Source organism: Apis mellifera, linkage group LG1 (genome assembly GCF_003254395.2).
Source record: "Apis mellifera strain DH4 linkage group LG1, Amel_HAv3.1, whole genome shotgun sequence".
In the NCBI taxonomy this organism is placed as follows: domain Eukaryota; kingdom Metazoa; phylum Arthropoda; class Insecta; order Hymenoptera; family Apidae; genus Apis; species Apis mellifera.
The window spans coordinates 17,172,732-17,194,718 of NC_037638.1; the positions used below are offsets into that span (position 1 = coordinate 17,172,732).

The 21,987-nt window shown below is 32.9% G+C and overlaps 2 long non-coding RNA genes across 3 annotated transcripts in view; one reads left to right on the forward strand and one right to left on the reverse strand.

Annotated features, from left to right (window-relative positions):
- LOC113218641 overlaps window positions 1-1,972 on the reverse strand; it is a 95,778-nt gene extending 93,806 nt beyond the window's left edge. The window contains exon 1 of the long non-coding RNA XR_003304353.1: window positions 974-1,972. This is a non-coding gene — a long non-coding RNA (uncharacterized LOC113218641). The remainder of the gene's footprint in view (window positions 1-973) is intronic.
- Window positions 1,973-2,086: 114 nt separating this feature from the next.
- Window positions 2,087-21,987, forward strand: part of LOC102654698 — an 88,696-nt gene continuing 68,795 nt past the window's right edge. The window contains exon 1 of one of the 2 annotated variants that reach the window (XR_412113.3): window positions 2,087-2,318. This is a non-coding gene — a long non-coding RNA (uncharacterized LOC102654698). The remainder of the gene's footprint in view (window positions 2,319-21,987) is intronic. The other variant, XR_412112.3, reaches the window with a different exon arrangement.

A 21,987-nucleotide genomic window follows, 5' to 3' on the forward strand; every position in this document is an offset into this window, starting at 1 on the left:
TTCATTCAATATTTTATTTTGCATTATTATAATATTATGAAAAAAAGATAGCATGATGTTGAAAAACACTATGATGTTATTCATATCATTCCGATCATTAAAAAAAAAGCATAAGATTTACTGTATTTGAATTGTCAAACCGAATACGGGACTTGAAATATTAAAGAGATCATTTCATGATATGAATAAGGAAGCACATGCTTGAAAACTTTTTTACGATTCTATTTTAAAAATAGTTGTAAAACTTCGATTTGATTAAAATTCGTGTCATTTCATAATACATTCTTCGTTTGTATTAAAAAATGGATTGAAAAGAAGAAAAAAGATAAATAAAAAAGAAATTATTTAAAAAATAATACGAAATATACTTGAATATGTATCGTATTTATAATATTATTAAAATAAAAATATATTTATTAAAAAATTTTTATTTAAATAAATAAAAAAAATTAGAAAAATGTATGGAATCAAAATGATTATTCAAATGACTCTAAAAGTAATTTTTTTCGTTTTATTAATAATATGTATATATATTTAATTAATTTTTTTCTTTCAGAAAAAATTATTTCTAATCCTAATAAGAAAAAAAAAGTAAATTTCTTGGTAGCAATATAATAATAATATATAATAGATTTAAAATAAATATTTCTATATCTAACTTTCAAATTACATGACGTGATGAAGTAGCTAAAGAAATAGTTCATTTTATGAAACTAATTTTCCTCTTTCTTCCCTAACTTCAAATTCAAACGCACATCAATCATCATTTTATTGCATGCTAATCATTGCAAACGTGACATTAACTAATTTCTAACACGATAAGAATGAAATTCAAAGTTCTTATTGTATTGTACATTATTGTACAATTAACCATCGATCAACAGAATTTAGCTTTCAACGATAAAGCCACAAATAATGTATGTGTATATATATCGTATTGTTCTACATATACAAAAGAACATAAAACACTTACCAAAATAGTCCGCCTGTACCACCAGTTGGCCCAGAACGAGCAGGAAAACAATCGTCAGCATGGTGACATGAATCACTCGTCCTTAAGACAGCACCAATTATCGTCTTGACATCTGGCACACACAGAACACACAAGATTTAAGTGAACGCGACACAAACATTAACATATCATACGCCCTTGTTCATCGAAGAGTGTAGATTAACCGTGAAACACTTTCGAAAAAAAGTAAAAACACAGGTGTGGCATGTGAACACGAGGACTTTATGCTTCGAAGGACAAACACGAATTTCACGAAGTCAAATCGACGCCATTGAACCGGTCCGTTTCTCCGTGTTGCGCATATTAAACTAAATTTGAAACGTTTTCGGCACATTGACCGTTTAACGTACTAATATCGATTAATTAGTATCGATTGAACTCGAAAACAGATCAGGCGTTATATGTACAGGCAATTATTCTCATCGATTATTCGAGATATCGAAATTACAGCCAATCAACAACGTGGTTATACGCAATGCACAAATATCGATGTCTGACAGATTATAATATCGCTGCTTTGTAAATGCGTCGTTTACATAACCTCCCAACACTGATCACGTGGTCTCGCGAACAGAACGTTTCACTGGTATGCATTCACCGGAGAAATGCTATCCATCATCACTCAAATGCATGCTGTCAATTGTGCTTAGTAATAAAGATAGATCACGTAATTGAAGAAGGTTTTCCTTTTCGTTGTGCACGATCATCGACGACAATCGAATCGAAGCGAGTTTACGGAAAAAAGTACGCGAAAAAAAAGTAGAACTTTCGTTACGACACTGCACTAAAATGGTCGATAATATCGAACGTCACTCTTTTATTGATAATCACTAACGAATTTTCCCAACGATGATGTTGTGTTTCGATGATCAGCGCGTGAAATATAACGTTATTTCGTACAAGAATTTAATGTGAAAAAACGTATAACACCCCCATGTATTCGGTTCGACGTTCGGCGCGCAACTGACGACTGGAACGATTTCAAACTGGGCGAGCGTGACGTCAGAGTCGTACGCATCCGCGCGAGATCCGCCAGCCAATCAGAAAGCATCTGCCTCTTCGACGATTTGTGTTTGTCTCAGAAACTGTGTTCTTTGGCGGTGATCGTGACCTCGTAAATCTTGACCACTGAAACGACAATTGGTAAAAGTTATTGTATTTAAATTAATATTTAACCCTTTCACTAGTTTTGTGTGTTGTGTAATATATTCGAGTGGAATATGAGAAGATACGTATAAATATTCGTCGCATGGAATGTTACGTATAAGTGAAGAGTATGTTTCAAGTAAGATTAAACAACAGCAATGTGAGTACAATTTTTTACATCATATTTTTTCTATTTTATATTCTATTTTATATTTTAAACGGTATATTTCGATACTTTTATTAATATTTTAGAACCTTTTTTAAAATTTCAATCATATTTTTGTCTATCAGAAATATAAAAAAATCTATTTATATAACATAACCTGTATCCATTTACAAATCAGAAAATATATTTGGTAGAATTAAAAAATAAAATATAAAAAGAGATTTGGTAGAATTTCCATTTATATTTTTTAATGAAATTATATTTTTACACATAAATAAAAGATTTATAGTTTTAATCACCATTTCAAGTGCTATTTTTTGATAAATATTTGAACGATAATTCTTTTTCATTTCAATATATATTATGAATATATGCTCATATCATGAATGTTATTATTTATAAATCAAAATAGGTTAGCTTACACATAATATGTCATAAATTTAATCTTAGTTTGATCCCAAATTATCTAATTGAAATTCACATTAAACAAATGTTCAATAATTCATTATAGAAAAGTTACAGTAACATTTTTTTTAATATAGTTTTCTTCATATAAATTTCTCTTCATATTAAATCTTTTTCAGATATATATCTTTGAATTCATATATTTATCCTTGAATATATGTCTTTGAATGAATTTTTTTTATGTTTTAATATTAAAATATTAAATATAGTATTAATGTCATTATAAATGATAAATCTATTAATATATATATAGGGTGCATGCTCATAGGATATTTTTTTTCTTTCATTTCAAAATTTTATTTATTACTATTTCATTAAAGTAGAATTTGGTTATTCCATTTTAATATGTGTCTTTGAATGAATTTTTTTTATAGATTATTTATTTATCTTTTAAAATTAAGATATTAAATGTAGTGTTAATATCATTGTAAATGATAAATCTATTAATATATATACAGGATGCATGCTCATAGGATATTTTTTTTCTTTCATTTCAAAATTTTATTTATTACTATTTCATTAAAGTAGAATTTGGTTATTCCATTTTAATATGTGTCTTTGAATGAATTTTTTTTATAAATTATTTATTTATTTCTTGATATTATGCTACATATAATATAGGATATTTTTTCTTTCATTTCAAATTTTATTTATTAGTGTTTCATCAAAGGAGAATTTCTTTGTTCCATCTTAATATGTGTCTTTGAATGAATTTTTTTTATAGATTATTTATTTATCTTTTAAAATTAAGATATTAAATGTAGTTAATATCATTGTAAATGATAAATCTATTAATATATATATACAGAGTGCATGTTCATAGGATATTTTTTTTCTTTCATTTCAAAATTTTATTTATTACTATTTCATTAAAGTAGAATTTGGTTATTCCATTTTAATATGTGTCTTTGAATGAGTTTTTTTTATAGATTATTTATTTATCTTTGGATATTAAGATACTACATCTAATATAGGATATTTTTTTCTTTCATTTCAAAATTTTATTTATTAGTGTTTCATCAAAGGAGAATTTCTTTGTTCCATCTTAATATGTGTCTTTGAATGAATTTTTTTTATAGATTATTTATTTATCTTTGGATATTAAGATATTATATATAATATAAGATATTTTTTTCTTTCATTTCAAAGTTTTATTTATTACTGTTTTACATTAAAGGAGAATTTGGTTATTCTATCTTAATATGTGTCTTTGAATGAATTCTTTTTATAGATTATTTATTTATCTTTTAAAATTAAGATATTAAATATAGTATTAATGTCATTATAAATAATAAATCTATTAATATATATACAGGGTGCATGCTCATAGGATATTTTTTTTCTTTCATTTCAAAATTTTATTTATTATTGTTTCATTAAAGGAGAATTTGGTTATTCTATCTTAATATGTGTCTTTGAATGAATTTTTTTTATAGATTATTTATTTATCTTTTAAAATTAAGATATTAAATGTAGTGTTAATATCATTGTAAATGATAAATCTATTAATATATATATACAGAGTGCATGTTCATAGGATATTTTTTTTCTTTCATTTCAAAATTTTATTTATTACTATTTCATTAAAGTAGAATTTGGTTATTCCATTTTAATATGTGTCTTTGAATGAATTTTTTTTATAGATTATTTATTTATCGTTTAATATTAAGATATGAAATATAGTATTAATATCATTATAAATGATAAATCTATTAATATACATAGAGGATATTCATAGGATATTTTTTTCTTTCATTTCAAAGTTTTATTTATTAGTGTTTCATCAAAGAAGAAGTTGTTTGTTCCATTTTAATATGTCTTTGAATGAATTTTTTTTTATAGATTATTTATTTATCTTTTAATATTAAGATACTAAATAGTATTAATATCATTATAAATGATAAATCTATTAATATAGGGTACATGCTCATAGGATATTTTTTTCTTTCATTTCAAAGTTTTATTTATTACTGTTTCATCAAAGAAGAAGTTGTTTGTTCTATCTTAATGACTACGTGAAATTTCATAACGCTACAAGAAGATAGATGGTCGCATAAATTGTTACGTGTATCGTGATCTATGACGATGCACCATCTGTCACTTAGAAATTATGATTTACATAATATAGTCTTCAACAGATGGTATTTTTTGTTACGATAATTTTTCGCGAAATTCAATGCAAATACAACAATACTTACTTGATTATGTCCACTTATTCTTCGAAACAATTTCTAATTGAACATTTAAGAAAGGAGATATTTGATATTTAAATTTTAAATTTGAAAACGATATAATTTCTAGAAATAAAGATAACTATAATTATAAAGTAAGGAAAATTAGTTTGAATAAAAGCGTTCTTTTTTCGAACAACTATTAATATTATCCTCTTGAAATAGAATTTCGGGGAACGAATATCACGAATCGCTATAACGTAGTAACGTTTTCAAGAATCAGAAAGTTTCCTCAAAGTTTCCCTTCTTTAAACATTGCTAGTTTCGACGATTCACAGTCACATTCTTGCTGTAATTGTCAGCTAAGATATTGGTAATAGTCATGAATGTAATAGAACTGTTTCCAGTCTGATTATTACTTTTCTTCTCGTCTTAAAGAAATAAAAAATTTTCATTAATTTCTTTAATTAATTTACTTCAATAAAATTTTTAATTTCTTCCTTTTTTCATTGTGTAAATTTTTTCAATTTACTTTACATTTTATTTATTTAATTCTGCGAGAATAATTTACAATTGTTAAAATATATTATGCTATTGATTAAAAAATATGTAGTAAAAGTAACAAAGAAAATAAAATGGATATTCTTCGTCTTATTTCGTTGATTATTTTGATTTACTTGCTCGTCGCTATTCTCTTCTCATTTTAATTTAATGGAGAAATGTTTGCAAGTATTAAGTTCAAAATTATATTACGTAAAAATTAGATTAAATGATGTAAACAATTGTTGATCAGAGAAAAATAAAACGGAATTAAAATGATGTTTTATTTATTATTTTGTTACGGTTCTGTTTAGTATCATGGGATTTCTATAAGCTTCTGAACCTTACACGGTATATAAGTACATGATTGTATCTCCTTACAACGTTTAATCTCGTAAAGTTTAACACCACTACAAGATATGGTATTTGCATAGACATGATTGCATAGAATACGTTAGTATGACGAAAAAACTCATAAAATTCATAGCGTGAATTTTTTCGAATAGCGACGATGTAATAGATCAATAAACTAGTTTATCGATTTTCAAATTGGTGACATCAATGAAATTGGATTGGAAATGTTCACATAACGGAATTTCCAAATCCTTTCGTTTGTCTTGTAAACGAATTTGTTTTAAATTGTCTCTCCTTTTTTTCTCTATTTCCAATCAAAATATCAAATCAAGCTATTGCTATTTTTCCATGTATTACCTTCCTATTCTAAATGATAATTAGTTTTCATACTCTAAATTCAGTAATGTTTTTATGGAACACAGTTTCTGGATATATTTTTTTGAAGAGAAAATAGAGATAGAAAATTCACAGTAACATTTCAATTACAAAGTAATAATTTCTCAAGAGAAATGGTAAAAAGACCAATCTCATTCAAATGCATTAAGACAATGAACACAATTTAAATTACTTTTAACTTTTTATTAATCAGTACATAATTATCACATTGTACGATTAAAATATTATAAATAACTATTGTTAATGTTGATTGAAAATATAGTGATTGAAACATTACTGAATTTTAAAGTAAAAGGAATAGAAAATTTATAATTATTGTTGTACCATCGTTCCTCCGGTTTAATAATATTTTATGTATTTTCCTTTTTGAAAAATGGTAATTGGGTGAAAGAACGATTCGATCATGACATAACACAAGCTTCCATGTCGCCAATTTCGACGAACCCTCTCGAGCTAAAGTAATTTCCTCATAAGTGGAAAACACGAACTAAATGAGTATTGGAAAACGTGATCTACGCTGCAGTATTCATTTCCCTATACCCGGCCCGTGTTTACCGCAAATTGCATTTTGATCGTTTAACGCTTTTCTCCCGTATGTGACCGAGGTGAACGAGATTCCGAGTGTAATATACATGCGGATCACATCATGTCGAACAGAGCCGGTTGCGTCTGCGCGATAAACGGAAGTGGGTGTGGGTAGACTTTGGCTCGGGTCACGGTTTCGAAAGGGTGAAAAGCCAATGTCCTCGAATAAGACGGTTCTATCCTTGGAATCGTGTGATCCATTTCGAAATTCCATTTTCACTCTTTTAATGAAAATAAAGAATCTCGCCAACGGTGAAGAGATCGGTAATATCACGAAGAATCGAATGAGGACATTCTTGTCCTCTGTAATTGAAGATTCAAGTGGTTCATAAATTAATTTATGAATTTTAATTATTTGATCAATAAATTTTATCTTAATTTTTCGACAATCAAGTATATTTGACCAATTTATCAAGGTACGTGGAATGAAAATTTTATTTTGTTAAGAATGAAATCGGGAAAACTTGTAAGCATGATAAAACTAGTTTTATAAATAATAAGTTTACATATGGTTATCTATAATTTATTTACGACGTTACCAAATATAGAATTCTAAACGCAACAAAATTAACAAGCAAATACTTTATCTCCCCCAATAGGATATTATGCTTTTAATAGCTATTTAAACGGGATTATTGTTGTACGTAGATTACATTCATTAAGATGGGCTTATATCCTAGCAACTGTCAAATGAAACTTGGAAATAATACTGTTGAAAGGAGGCTATATGAAGGTACGTAGTTCCTCGAAGAACGTAGGAAGTTGTTTTATTTTTAGCTTTCTTTGCTGTGATTAATTACAATTTGATGTAGTTTAAATTACATATATAGGATATGTTGGCAAAAGTATTCATAACTTCGAGAATCGATCCGATTTATAATTTAAATAATTAGGTCTTATCTTTTTTTAGTTTTCATTAATTTAGCTTTCTTTTAAATTTCAGATCCCTCCCTGTAAGTCACTTGGGAATTTTGAGGGATTTAGATTATTTTTTAATGGCAATTATTATTTATTACAGGAAATATATTAGAATATTATGCAAAATAAATATATATTTCAATTTATAAATTTTCTTTTCCAAAATCTCTCGTTTAAATAATAAGCATCTTTCGCTTTGATCGGGATTTTTATTGTAAAATTGTGTAAGATGACGAAATTTATGCAGATTTGTTCGATAAAAAAAGTAAGGAAAGGAAGTTCGATACCTGTTGACTCTTTAAATGATAGAGTGTTATCGAATTTTATACAGGAGCCGATGTTTTTCAGTTGATTTAAGTAGGGAGGCCATGTGCATCGATATTTAAGCACCCTCTGTAAGAACTGTCCAAAAATACACGAAGGGCCATCTGCTCGAGATATGGTAATTTTATTTATCCGATGAGCCAAAATTGTATTGCAGTACGGGAATGTATCGCGACATGCATAAATTATATATTTTATTTATAGAAAAACCGTGCATGAAAACAGGATTTGTTTAATTTCGATTGCAATTTGAGGATTTTGGAAAATCAGGATGTACAAAATATATATGAAATTTTTTGGAAAACGTAATACTTTTTTTTAGAAAACTTGGTAGAGAAGTATTAAAATTAAGCACATTTCGTCCCATTTTCTCAATTTTTAATTACACGTCTTTTATCTTTCGAGGATACAAAACGCGTCGTTAGAAATGTTAATATTTACATTTTCAGGCGTTTATAGCTTCCATAATAAAATTACTATTTGAGTTGCAGAAATGCTTCTAAAACGGTGTATATACTTACATCCTACATCGAATTGCGCGACTGAGTAAAGTATCCTCCGTTTCAGTTTATTTTAACTTTCCTAATTTGTCATTTTGCTTTTTGACTCTACATCTCGAAGGATTAAAGTTACGTAATGTAACGAACAAATTGCTCATCCCTATTAATTTGCTTCTTACATTAATCCAAATACTACAAATCAAACTAAACGAAGGATAAATTATAGGAAAATTTTGACGGATCTTCCGTCACAAAATCTTTATCTCGGATTTAAAATAATATTTTCTTTATTACATCTTTCAATTCATACAATAAATCTTTGTGCGCAGTTTATGTATGGGGATGGCATTCGAACCGAATATCCTCGAGGCTCCAGGTCCTCTGACTTTTCTCTATGCTTCTTACTTAAAATCTTCCTTTTCCCCCCTCGAGTCGAGGAATTTAGCCGAGATGTAGATGTAAGTACGGGTTTATATGTCTAATATCCTAGAACTAGCTGAAGTACTGAACTCGAGAAACACGTTCTCTTTTACGAAACTACCTAGAAGAAGTTTTTAAGTAAAACTTCTTTGCCTTTGTCGATTTTAAATTCTCGTTTCGTGCAAATTTTGCAAAGATGAGAAATGTTTTTATTTCAAATTCGACAGAGAGAGAGAGATAGAGAGAGAAATAAAACAATTCGAAATTCAATATTCAGCTTTTTAATGCATTAATAAAACTATCTGCATTCGACACACACCCATCACACCGAATTAAATATGCACGCACTATTCACGGCTTAAATATCGATTCGAACAGAGAGACACTTTCCTAGACACCGCAAAAACGGTGGGGAAAAAACGAGATACAGATATTTCAAAGCTCTCGATTTTCAATGGAAAAGCTCGTTCACGTCAAAAATTTCTTCTCTCCACGTCGTCAATGATTTACGAAGAGCTTTCAGACATTCGTAACCGACGTATCTCGTTCTTTTTTTTCTCTCTCTCTCTCTCCTCCCCCCTCGTATACGCGAAAATTTCCATCGATCCGGACAAAACAGAAAAACCTATACAAAAAATATTTCCAAACCGTGGGAAGGGGGAGGGGATTAACGTCGGATCGCGAGGATTAATAATAATGAAAATCGATCGTGATCGACAAATCGTTCGCATTCCATTAACGCGTTTAACTGAAATTACGAAGTAAACAGACGTGTAGAATCGGAGAGGAGGGGAAGTATCAATTAAATCGTGTCGTGGGATTGTTAATGGGGCGAGGAGGGAGGGGAGCTTGAAGTTCGGCATGTAAATCGCAGTAATTTTATACGTTCACTCGTGATACACACGCGCACGGGCAATAATCGTAAATTTCATCACGTGTTTATCCTGCTTCCGGTTTACTATTTATCGTGGCGCGTAAAGCACGCTAAGCAGATTACAAGCCGCAACTTTGTGGGCGCTGAAACGTTTTCGTATAACACGGGAAACTCGTCAAATTTTGATAACATCGAACGCGAGTTGTCAGAATCTGGTTCGTTCTATTTTTCATTTCTCTCTCTCTCTCTCTCTTTTCGTTCTTTTTTTTTCACGCTTCTTCCCCTCTCTTTTCTCTCTCTGATTTTTTTTTTTTTTTTTTTTGGAAGCGAATGGAGCACCCGATCGTTGCGTACCCGTCGATTACTCCGGAAATCTCCTCGTTTGTAGAACTGCCGTCCGTGCTCGCCATCTGGCTCGGCGTGTCAATTACAAAAAACAAACGAGACACGTAAATCATCGTTACCACGCTGCCCGATGCTGAAGTTGCAGCTCTCGCGGGGTTACGAAAAAATGTGCCCCCATCTATTTTGCGAGGCGTTGAATCGAACCGCGTCATTGGCCTCGCGATCATTTCGTCCCAAACAATCTTTGGGTTGGCGAAGATTGAGATTCTTGGTGTAAAAAAAAATAGAGACTTGTGTAGATGGAGGTTACGACACGGTGGAGGCGCGTAAATACGTCAACGGGTTCGAGAGTGCGTCATAGTTATTTTACAAATTGAAGTAGAAAAAATAAATTTTTGGGAAGAGATAGAACAAAGAATATTAGATTAGAATATGTAGAATAAAATTCCGATTATTCGAATTATTCTTCATTGCTATTCGTTAAATGAAGAATCGCACTAAACAATTGAATAAATTGAAGGAATTTCGTATATTTCCTAGTACGTTTATTGTGTACAACGTGTAAACATCGTAACTGATAGCAATGAAAATATGTTTATTATGAATACTAGGAAATGTAAATTCCTTTCGCTTGTTGTTACAGATAATTCTGTTTATGTGACGGAGAATATGTTCGTCCAAAGATTAGATATTTCACGATAATAGAAAATAATTCGAATTCTAATATTATCCATCAGAATTTCATTATTACTAATCTTCGAATGGTGTACAAGTCTTTCGATTCATTTTTGCGTTTATTACAAATTTCCCCTTTCGAAAGAATCTCGTCCAAAGTAACTCTCTATCTCTCGCGAACAAATTACACTCGCCTCGCACAAAAATATATATATATTTGAAAAAACTGTTGACTCATGTTTGGGCGCCATGCTCGTCCAGAAACGGAACCACTTCAAAGCGATCCGTCCAGGCGAGGAAAGGATCCTCTAAAGCAAGGGGAAGGTGTGAGATGACCGTGGAACGATTGACTTTTGAAAACAATCCCCGCGGAGAAATACCAACTGCCCGATCCAGGTTCCACCGGGTTTTCACGCTTGGTAAATTTGTGGCTGGGAATTTTTCATAAATTAGACAGGTGACGGTGCCGTTAAATTTCTGAGAACGCCATAAATAAAGGGGAAGGGAAGATTTCGCCTCCTCCTTTCGGCCCGTAGTTTCATCGCCTTGGTTAGCTTGCGTCGTTGATTCGGGGGGAAAGGAGAGGGAAGAGGATGGAAAGGCGAAAAAACGCGGAGGAAAAGCGCTGACAGGGAAGAAAGTTCGCGCTCTTAAAGTCACATTTTTCATTATTTTCCTTTTTTTTTTTTTAGTGCCTCAGGCTAATTATCGTGACTCAGTCTGCGCGAAACGTGTGAAAACACAACCGACTATTTCATTTTACCGATAAATCTACAAAAGGGAAGCTTTGGATTATCATGATATTTCGTGCACACGCCATGTTAATTATCTTAATAAAAGGTTAGTTTATATTGATATATATTTCATCGATCAAGGGAGAAGTACAAAATTTAAATAACATTTTGCTCGTATATAAGAGAATTATTGTACCAATGTTGATCAATCGTCGATCAAATGTGATACCATCCAAATGGATGACGATTTTAAATCGTGATATCTTTATGAAGAATAATTCACACCATTTACAGAAATATTTTAACTCTTATATCTCCATCTTCTTCCATAGAACTCTCCTCGAGCAATAAGAGTAAATAATATTTCTATTCAAGTACAATCGAACATTGGCACGAATCAGACACGGTGGCAATAATTCCTAAATCAGAGGAAGAGGAGAAGAGGAGAAAAATTTATGAGATCCCTTATCTCTGAAAATTCGAGATTACGCGGAACATATTATGCGACGAGGGAATGGAATCATTAATCATCTCTCGTTGATATCACTTTTTACCCTTGGTGGTGAACACGGTGCATCGCGAATTGATCAATAAATGATATAGGGGATCGGGCCAGATAGATCGGCCAATCACGATTCCCACCTCACGGATGAAGTTAAGAAAACAATTTATTATTGATAACAGCGCGTTGGACGAGACGGAAAACAAGATAAATCGTTTCTACGTGAAGAGAGAGAACGGCGCGTGTTTCAAAACTTTCCACCGATCGAGCAACGATCGACGATCGAGAGAATCCTCCGCGGTGTTTCATCAATCAATCCGGATCGTTGCATAATTCCTCGAGTCCACCGCGTTTCTCTCGATCATGTAATTAGAGCGGCGGAATATATTTTCAAAGTTCGCCTACAAATTCACCCCCGCTGGCCCCGCTCGAAAATCCATTCATCACGTTGTGTTCAGGGTCAGCGAGTCATCGATGGGAGAACGTTCCGCTCGAATGTGCAACGAGATTTGAGTAATGAGAACTAATGGACTGAGAGTGTTTAAAAATTCTTGTTGAATGTACAATTAACCTTTTAATTTATATTCGTAGAATATGCCTGGAAGAGAGATCCCTTATCGTCTCTTTAAAAGGAAAGATCGTAAAAAAGGATCGAAGATTTTATACTCGACGACGAGTATAACGAGCGAATGGAAATTAAGCGTTTTTGATGCGAATGATCGGAATGAAAGTTGAATTTAATAAGGGAAATTTTATATTTTGTAGCTCAAAGTTCGCGTATACCGTTGGAATAATTTTGAATACGTTACGAGTTTGGCAGAAAGTATAGTCTTATTTGGAAAAAAATACATTTCATATACATCAATCAAATGTACATGCATATGCATGTATATTTTATACATTTTTCAAACTTATTATAGTATTGAACATATTCAAGTACTCCTGATATTCACGTTTGCTTTCTGTTAAATAGAGAATTAATTTTATTTAGATACATTTAAAATGTACTTTAGTAATTCAAAATCTATAATTCAAAAAGCAAAAAACACATATTAATTTGTATTAGAAGTTTCATAAATTGTAATTTGCAATAATTAAAGTGAAAACTTTTTGATTTTCATCAGGAATCTCTCTTCGCGTTAACAAAAAATAGATATTGCAAAGAAATTAAGTTTTTTTACGATAGCAGTAAAGGAAAAAAAGATGGAGGAAAGTTGCATAAAGGTTTAAATAACCAAACTGTTTGATAATTCATAGAGACGAGTTAAATTGGCCAAGTTTAAAATTCCTTTTTAACAACTTAAACATCGTTTACGGGCATTAAATATTTTCTTTAATGGATACTTGTAACGAAACGCGTTCGTTAATTTATCGTCAGTGATACTTTTGTCGAATGTCAATTTTAACTTCTAATCTTTCAACTTCTTTTAAGGAATAGTTTCACAATTCCGCATTCTTCCTTCGTCCTTTGATAAACCAACTTTATCCAGAAAGAACTATTTTTGAGGAGAGTGTGCGAACGAAAAATGAGTTTCCAATACAAGCCAGTAGCTTTCCCATTCCCGTGAACTGAAAGAAAGATTGCCAAGAATCCTTTACCGGAATTTCACTATTTAAACAGTAGCTTTATTCATCACAACTGTTGAATTTTTTCGATCAACAGACACTTCTTATTTTCCTTTTTATCAAAATTGCAAAAATAATTTTTCTGCGACAATTTGATTGTTATGTACATTTATTTTCAATTTGATAACAACGTAGATGAACGAAAAAAAAAAAAAGAAAAATGGAAAAAGAAGAACGATTCTTCACAATTCCAATCTCGAATTTGAAAAACCTCTTCTCACGATTAATTTCTTCAAGAATATTCACAAAAGTATGTCAAGCGATTTGTCAATCGCAAAAATATCGGTCAATCGGATTGCTGAATCGAAATTTCAATTCGACCCTTCCCTTTTTGTCAAACAACCAACCAATTACACCTTCTCACAAACTATTCCCTTCGTTTCACACACCGCTACACACACATTATTGACCCATCATATCCATTTCGCGCGTACAAAAATTTCTAAAAATATCGATTACTAAAATATCAACACATTTCCATACATTAAAAAAAAAAAAAAAAAAGAATACTAAATAGAAAAAAAAAAAAAGAATTACAAAATTTCATAGCTTGTTTCCGACCCAATTTTCCATTTGGAACGAGCAAAACGTTCGTTCCACTTCCGTTAACGCCACCCTCGCTGGGTCAAAGATATTTAACGGTGGTCGAATCGAAAGATAAAAAGTTAAACGTGATAAATACGAACACTTTGTATGAAAAATTCAATCAGGATCGGTTCGATGATTTCACGATGATTTCAAGCAGCGTTCGTTTTTTTTTTTTTTTTCCTTCTATTTTAACCGCGTTTGATCTTGTATCTCACGCGATACCATCGTCATCGCGTGTCCCGTTTTTATCATTTCCGCTGACACCGGCCATTTTTCTCCATTTCGTCGATAATCGTTGCACCAGGTACGTCACGTAATATGCAAATAATCCGAATGAAACGTGGCCGTAATTTTTTCCGAGTTTAGTGGCGGGGACGGGCGGAAATGGAAATAAAAACAGTGGTCTCCGTTGTTGCGCTCCGTTATTGCCACGTTATTATGTGGCCACAGGGAGAAAATCGAGAGAAGGATGAAGTCGAATATCGATGAACGTTTGTTTGTTATTTTTTTTTTTATAATTTTCCATTGTATTGTAAAATCAATAATTGTTGACGTTTGATTTCATTTTGGAAAAAAAGAAAGTTATTCTGCAATTTTTAAAATTATTCTATGTAAATTGTACTCGAGTAAAAGAAATATATCTACTTGGTAAGAATGGTAAGAATGTATCATTTTAAATATTTTAAATATTTTTGTTTAACGATATAATTTGATAAGAATAATGGAATTTCGAGCTGGGAAAACATCGATGCATCGATTGCAAATTTTTCAAGATGCCAATTATATTTTTCTTTCTTTTTTTCTCCCCCCGTGAAACGACTTCTACGGCTCGTTACGTTGCATCACGCGCAACGACAGTTTTCTATGCGATGCAAATCCACGTATACTTCGGGAGAAAGTAGGGCGGAAGGAAAAGAGGGTGACAGTATCGGCCGTCGTGGCGCCGTGTTACACTGTCGACCGAAAAAAGAAATACGAATCATCCCTTCTGAAACTATCATTATCCTATCTTCAAATCTCGTTACTTCGTGCAATTTTCCGTCATCTTTGAACTTTGGAATCGGATAATTCCAAATAGATACATGGTTCAATTAAAATCTTCATGCAATATTTACACGATATATTTTCAATATTTGATATTTCATAAACGATAAATTATAAAAATTAACCAGATATATTTACACAAAATCCAAATATAGTATTTCAGGCAAAAATTTTTAAAGCTTCTCAGGCAAAAAGTGAAAATTCCCCGTTTTAAATTCGTCAAAGAAAAATTTGAGCTGGAAAATTGGTTGAATAAAATAAGATTTGGAATCATTCCAAAGTTGCATTGTAAAATTTAAACATAACGCAACAAAAAAAATTTCACAGAGATACATCCATCTCGTGTGTACGTTTCTCTCGAAAACGTACTCTTGTATACTTTTCTCTCGAAGGATGTGGGGGTTGGATAACGGAAGTGGCAATTATGTACGAGTGGCAATTGCGCGACAAAAGCGCGATCGTTCACAGTATTCATGTGTGGGATCTGGTCCATCTCTGGAAACTTGGCAAAAAGTGAGCGATCGTTACCGAGTGGGGCACAAAAGATAGGCGAGAGATGGAAAGAATAATTGCAATGTCAATGGCAAATGTGTTTTTTTTTCTTTTTCTTTTTTCTTTTTCTTTTTTTTTTTACGCGTTTCAAACGGAATACACAGAATAAAAATTATGGATGGAAATTAAAACGGAGGAATTTTGTTGTGGAAAAGATGAAAGATGAACATGTCATTAAATATTAATATTTGATACATTTGAATTCAATTCCTCGTGATATCTCTTTATAGTATTTAATCTATTCTTCTATTTAAAAAAGAATAAATGTAGAAAGAAGAACTGTAGATTTGCATCGTGCCCAATTTATTGTCTCTTTGCCTTTCTTTGAATTCTTATCTATGGATTTTTGGATTGGAAGAAAATTCATAATCGTTGAAGTATTGAATAGAGAGAGATGGAAATTGGATAATTCAATCTCATTAATAATTATTCTCTAATTGTAAAAAGAAACGAACGAAATTTTAATCCCTTAAAAATCAAAATAGGGATAGCAATATTCTTTCAACGATAGAACTTTTTAAACGCGATTCAATTGTACAAAAACGTATAGAAATATTTAAAAAATTTCACTTTCGAAGCGCGAGATTAATTTAGAAATATAAATACAAGATTAACTACTTTCAAAACACGCAAACACGAGATGTTTACCAAAAACAAACGAACAAACTCTCCCACTCCCTCTCTCTCTCTCTCACTCTCGAAATTACCCAACTCGACAAGGAAACCAACTCGTTTGAACGTCGTTGTATAGGTTGAAACGAATCGAAACGAACGACACGAAAGGTAATAAATATTAACAATCACGGGGATTGGTTTTAGCCCTTTCCTTCGCCCGAACCCCCGACGGGGAATTCAATTTCCGCGAAAAATGGAATCTGCGCGTTCTTGCGTTTCTCGCATTGTGTAACACCCCCCTTCTGTTTCCCTTCCCTTTAAACCGTGGTTTTCACGTGGCGCAAAAGACCCGGCTGAAATATATTTGTTTGTCAGATTGTGTCGTGTCCTCGACACGCGTGATGGGGGGAGGGAGGAGGGGGTGGAGGAGGGGGTGGAGGAGGTGTGAGAGAGTGTGGAGGAAATAGCGGAAAACGTGTGCCCCCAGAGAATGGTGAACCGTATTTACCGAAGCGTGACATACTCACATGCGTGTGCGCGGTACGTGTACATGTGCTGCTAAATTTGCGCGTATCGTTGAGTTTCTTCGACGTATTTCCAGGATTATTTTTCGGGCAACAGAGGGCGGACGGTCCTCCTTGTCCTTGGTTGCAAATTCATCATTCGATTTTCTCCTCCACGAGATTTAAGAGGGATTTAATTTATAAAAAATACGTAGTACGACTTGGGAAATTGTTTGCATAGGAGAAAGATGATAGGTTGATGATAAAAAAAGATATGTCGCGTTGAAACGAGACACGCGAATATGCGAATAATATTGAAAGATTAAAACGGAGATTGATGCGAGGATAAAAGAAACCTTCGTGTTTGTTCACATTTGATATCGTATCGAACTAGAAAATTAGTAAATTAAAATTCGATGAGAAGAAGAAAAACAGTATAGTAATACAATGAACTATGAAGGAATTTTTCTGGCTTGCTTGGATACGTTATGATATAAATATTTCACATTTATTATAAGGTATTAATCAGAGTGCATCGTTAAAAAAAAAAAAGGATAGTCAAAGATGGGGAGGGGAAAGAAAAAAAAAAAGAAATTCGTTTCCAGTCGACGAGACGTAAACGTGAAAAAAATTTAATTAAACCGATGCGCCACGGGTCTTTATGGTTCCGGTACTCTCGTGCAATATTTTATCACCGTACATAGAAAGACGAATGCAAAGCACGCAATTAAATAAGATACGTTGACCAAACGAAATTATACGGTATGGTGATGAAGCGTCGGTTGAATACGCGCTGTCGTATTCCTGCCAGAAACTTTTTCCCAACGACGCGACGCGACGGGGAAATTTTATTTTTAGAAAAGTTACCGATTCCTTTCATCCAACTTCGTATCCTCGTCCACTGGCTTTATGATTACTTTATGACTACCTAATAGAGCTAATATTCCTTTGATACAGTCATAACGAGTTTTAATTTTATATGAATATAGAAAAGATTTCACTCTTTGCCAAGATGTTTAAATTGGAAATTATTCTTTGCTTTGACCGAGGTGGAAAAATTTATGAAAAAAGACACGCATAGATAATTTTAACGCACGATTTTCATTATTCTCGGAAGATGGGGTAAAGGGGAGGGATTTCTGGATGGATTTGGATGTGATTTATTAACTTAATGACAATGATTCTTAATGAAAAAAAAAAAAAGGAAAAATAGGATTTTAAAAGTTTTAATGAAAATCGTTCGATCGATAGAAAATTGATGCAAAATCCTTTCTCTTTTAAATATTTTCAAAAATTGATTCTCAATAGAAACGACTAAATTTTAAATATTTATAACCTGGTACAATTTCATATACATTTCTCAATACGGAGAAACTTCATTGGGAAACAAATTCATATTTAAATTATTAATTACAGTAGCATGAAAATTCAATTTTATCAATTTCGAGAAATCTTCGCGCTGTTCCTCGAAAATATATCAACCGTGTTCGAGTGCATTTTGCAATTATTCCTCGAAAGCGAAAGCATTAAAGATTCACGATGCATTACATGATGCCGGCTGATGTGTCAAGTTAACGTCGAATTATTGATCCAAGTGATATTTCGATCCCAGACAAACCAGGGCCCCATCATCGGGATACTTGTGAATAATTCGTAGCGTCGAGAGATGCACGACATCTCTTCCAGTTACCGAGATTAAACCGCATCCGCGAAACAAATCCTCGCGAGGGATCAGATTTTCGATTTCGTATGCACACGTAACAATTAAGCATTGTTCGCACTTCGATACGCAAATTTGAAAATTAAACGAGAAGGCAAACTCGGTGTAATCCCTATCTATTTGCTCGAAAAGCATTGTTTGAAATTCTTCGAAATATCAAATATAAAATACCTCGATTTATCTATCATATTTTTCACGCGTTCTACTTTACTCTCTGTATTTCATATTGAAGAAAATTAAAGCAAGGAAATCGAAAGATAGGGGGAAGAGGAAAAGTATGAAAGGTCCAATATGCGAATAATATGTATCAAGAAAATACAACGTGTTCGATGAAACGGAAACACGAGGAAGAGGTAGTTAAAACGTAACCCAACCGGTATAACACGAGAGGATCGCATCGTCTCGATCCATCCTATCGCTTTTTCCCTCGGTTTGTATGGTGGCGGCGTTCAAAGCCACGGAAAAATGAAGAGACTTTCGTTCTCGCGCCAAGATCCTCTTCTCTCTTAGGGAGAAACAGATCACTGATCCCTGAACGTCTTCCGCAAAAGTGGTGTGCTCGGCGCGGTGTGTGGATCTGGTTACAAAATGCGGAGAACAAGCCGGCAAACAAGGGATGCCTTTTGTGCCGGTAATGTGGTCGGCTCGGCTTCAAAAACGCCTGTCGCTGCCTTGACGATATCCAGAGGGGAAACACATTTCCGCGGCTAGTTTTCACAAGTAGATCCCTTAATTGATGGCGCGTGAATGTCGGTTGAGATACTTTCTATTTCGATGGAAAATTATCATTATCATAAAATTATTATTTATTTAAATCGTATAATATTTCGTATCGTGGAATAATAACAATTTATGCATAGAGTCGATTCTGAAATGAATATGAAATATCAATCGAGATTTGTTTATTGGGTTGAAAATAATTTAAACTCGCGTTGGAAGATGAAGGGAGACAGCAGTGGTCTTATTCTTTCTAGATTTTTGTAATGTTATTACAATAACTTTAGAATCAATCGTATCGTGGAATAATAACAATTTACACAAAGTCGATTCTGAAATTCGAGATGAATATGAAATATTAATTTATTTTTTCGGTTGCAAATAATTTAAGCTTGCGTTAGATGAAAGGAGACAACAGTGATCTTACTCTTTCTAGATTTTTGTAACGTTATTATAGTAACTTTAGAATCAATCGTATCGTGGAATAATAATAATTTACAGAGTCGATTCTGAAATTCGAGATGAATATGAAATATTAATTTATTTTTTCGGTTGCAAATAATTTAAGCTTGCTTTAGGTGAAGGGAGATAGCAGTGGTCTTACTCTTTCTAGATTTTTGTAACGTTATTATAGTAACTTTAGAATCAATCGTATCGTGGAATAATAACAATTTACACACAGAATCGATTCTGAAATGAATATGAAATATCAATCGAGGTTTGTTTATTGGATTGAAAATAATTTAAACTCGCGTTAGATGAAGGGAGACAGCAGTGATATTACTCTTTCTAGATTTTTGTAACGATTTATTACAGTAACTTTAGAATCAATCTTGCAAAAGTTCAAGTATCAATTCAAGTTGTAGTAGATTTATCTAAATTTTAACAAATTCAATACAATTTTCAATTTAAAATTATTTATCCGAAACTAAACATAATTCAAACGGAACGTAATATTTCGAAACGTCAAACTTTTCAAAATATAGTATAACTCTTAGACATCGATCGTGAAAAAACACGTCAAGAGAATAAATAAAAAGTTCGCATAAATCTCGCTCGATGTTTCCAAGATGAAATTGTTTCTCCTCCTTTTCCCGATATTACACTTGACGTGTAAGTAATCGAAAAACGAAAAAAAAGAGAGAAGAAAGTGGAATTGAATAAGTTGGGCGCAATGAATATCCAAAAGCTCGCGCGAGACACATCTTCGTCGTCTTTTTCCCTTTCTTTCTTTCTTTCTCTTTTTACCGCGCTCGCCGTGCTTCTTCAAGTACACGATGCGCGTTTATTTCCCCGGAAATAGGGGAGGGATTTATCTTCATGTGCGAGTAACAAGACTTCCACCGTTGCCACTAATTTTCCACGATGAAAAAACGTGGTGTAACTGTACGCGTGTTTCCATTCCGTGCAAAAAACGATCCTACTTGAAAATCTCTCTCGCGCGAATTTTCCGCTCGATGCCTCCTCAAACGTCGTCGTGGTCGTCGTCGTCGTCGTCGTCGTTTAAGTATAAATTGGACTCGAGAGTTTGCACGTATCATTACGAATTTATTGTGCGAAAGAGAATTTTTAAGAGAGATTAGATACACGATTCTCAATGTAATTGATATAAACAAGAGTTCAAGAGTTAGATAATAATGTCTCCATCGTGTTTCGAAAAATAAAAATCGTGTAGAGAAACTGATCATTATTGGCTCGTGCAATTTCATTCGTTCGTTAATCGTCGAAATTTAAAATTGCATTCCTCCCAAATAGTTTCTTGGCTCTGATTCGGCCCACGGACAGAATTATGCTTTTACCAAAATCCGAGACATAATCACGTTGGAACGGCGCCAACAATGGTCGCTTCAATCGTGGTTTCGGAGGAGGAATCGGTTCCATTTGCGGTTCAGCAGACGAAAGACAAACCTTAGGGGAGTAGCGGTACACGCAGTTGTTTCGTTTGTGGTCGTTGTCTAAAGCGGTGAATTGCGGTTGTAACACAAGCCTCCTTTCGGCCACACTTTGTGAACGATATTCCTCGAAGAAAATTAAATTTGAAAGAAAAAAAAAAAAAAAAGAATCGAATAAGAATAATCTCGAGTACGAATTCTGATTGTGTGATCAAGATAATAATCTTAGCAAAAGAACGCATGGCCACAAATTATACCTCTCACATTATACCGTATGCATCGTGAAACTGCACAAAGACGAGCGATCTCAAAATTGGAAACACCTTCGGCCAGGCTTCAACCTCGACCATCAGGCTCCATCTCCCCTATATACAGAGATAATTTGTTCACTATCGATCCACCATCGTATACCTCCGAGTCTAAACACGTCGACGGGAGGCAAAGAGCGTTTCTTGGCGGGCAGACGAGTCGACCGAGTGTCCAATATTCAAACCAGTTGGCAAGTACTTCCGGATCTAATCCCAGAACCGGAGGTGGTGGCGGTTCGAGTAAAGAGAACGTCGGTCCTCGAGGAAAATCACATCGTCGACAAGCGGAGGAGAG